Below are 2,278 nucleotides of genomic sequence, written 5' to 3'. Positions count from 1 at the left end.
CACGCATAGCGAAGAAGCTTGAAAAAGCCAATTAAAAAGCTATACGAACAGATCAACTGCCATCTCATCAAACAGCGAGAAGCAGAAATCAGGGAGCATTCATTCTGGCTGTGGCCGGTTCACCATGCATCGACGTATCATTACCTTTTTTCGATGAACGGTTTTGGAACAGAAAAGAAAGCTTCTCGTTGTAGAGGTGTACGTGTCTCCGCAGTACATGTCGAGGCTACATCGTTTCTCTGGTCTGCCTACGACTATTCTTTACCGGGTGCGCGTCTGCGCGGCGTTTCATCATGTAACCGAGTCGCCAGACATGATGGTCTTATAGCACAGGGCAGATTAAATCGTTTTGGAAGTAGTTATGCAGCAAAGATCCGTTTGAGGTAAGATCTTCTACAAGTGAGTAAAAAGAATGTCCCAAAACATGAGCAAAATGACTTTGAATCCACTTATGCCTAGTTACCGATTATTTTTGGATGTTTAAACTTTTTCAGAAATTCTTGTATGCTCACACATTTTGTTGTAGGTGCTTGGAACAGATCAACATCGCCTACTGTCCGTACCAAAACGGGGTTGGAAATTCTTTCAAGTAAACTTCAGGGATCCGTGTGATGGCAGGGTGGAAGCAAAACACAACTGTGCCACATCTTTTCGTAAGACCTTCATGAACAGTCGGTAGTCTTTACTTGGGCAATGTTTGGCTTTTGATATAAAAGCTTCATCGGGCCAAGTAAGCAGGTCACCAAAGTGGCCAGGTTATAAGACAGTCCGGGAACCAATCAGTAAGTTCTCTTCAGATTATCACACTAGATCAGTGTTCAGTGTGATTGTCAAAATCTTGCTTTGGTAGATTGGGGGAGTTTAAAATTAATTCTGATCGAGTTTGATTCGTCAATCTTCCACTTCAGGCTGCTTCAATTGATGATTCACCTCGGGTGTTACTGATATATTTTCCTTGGTGTTTGTGGGGGTGTGCGTGCTCCGACAAATCAGTTTGAGGGAGGGGATGTGATCAAGTGGAATTCAGATGACCGCACAACAACACGTGTTAGCTTGATTGATCCAAAACCGTTCACCACGCGCATGCCAGTTCCACAACTGTTCTGCTAAGGCCGGGATGCTTGGCGATTTCTACAGCCTTGGCTATCAGCCTTGTGACGCCTCAAAACCTCAACATTTTGCAAATCTATTGTATCCACTGTCCAGTGCGTGTTCCGCAGTTGCCGAGTCCCCCAGTAACGCTTGATATTTATCCACGTTTCTCGGCGGCCTGTTTATTTTTCTACTATGCTCTCCGATTCTGATGTGTGCCACATCTCTGTCAGCCTACTGAGAAAGGCTACTTCCGAAGCGTATGATGGAAATTTTTGGATTTCTGTCTAAATTATACGTTCTATGTTGCGAACCAAATTCAGTCAAGGAATACCGATTAATCTGTTTTATAAATGCCTTTACGAAAGTGTTAAATTTATTTTGCTACAACGCGATTGTTTGAAACCTCACGCTGCCCTCTTAGTGAGCCCATCCCAGGAAGAGCCTGGACAGCCGCGTCTACTTGAGGACGCAACTTGGGGAGAAAAAATCCTTTAGTATGCAAACCCGAGTGAAAGACGTTTGGCTCGATTTTCTCTCACCTAAAAGTGCATTTGCTGTTGTACTGTATTCACATTCCAGTACAACTAGCACCACAAGAGGGAACTTATCGGATGGAGCATGCTTGGTAAAATAACCTGTTAGATTAGTTCTACAATGGACTGTCTATTTCAGGTGCTGGAGTGCCATTTTACGCATCCCAAGGAGATTAAACGAAGTGAGTAACTTATTTTTTGGTCTTTACTTATCCGAAAAAAACACTTTCAACCGTGACTGACAAAATTCTCTTGCAGACTCCATGTAGATGTCACCTATTCGGAACACAAGTTGCAGACATTTAGCCTACAAGTGTCAGTCTGATCGCCCTAGTGTCCAACTTGACGAAGAAAAATAAACAGCACGACTTACCTTTTCTACTGTTGATTTGATAATCACTTGAGATCTGGGTTCCGTATTCACAGGACAGTCCAGTTCAAGAACTTGAAAAATTTTAAAGTGGAACATGTATGACTTGCATGTGTCGTAATTTAAAGGACTATCTTTTCGATGACTGTGAAAACTAGTTACTCATAAAACGTCATCATCCGACGGGGCATAAGTAGTAAGCTCTAGATGTATCGATTCATACGAAGGCATAATCTCACCACAGGGTCTTATTGGTCTGAAAGTTTCGCCAAACCGGTTT

Source organism: Opisthorchis viverrini (genome assembly GCF_000715545.1).
Source record: "Opisthorchis viverrini unplaced genomic scaffold opera_v5_286, whole genome shotgun sequence".
Taxonomy (NCBI): Eukaryota; Metazoa; Platyhelminthes; class Trematoda; order Opisthorchiida; family Opisthorchiidae; genus Opisthorchis; species Opisthorchis viverrini.
Note: the sequence above shows the minus strand (reverse complement) of the source record.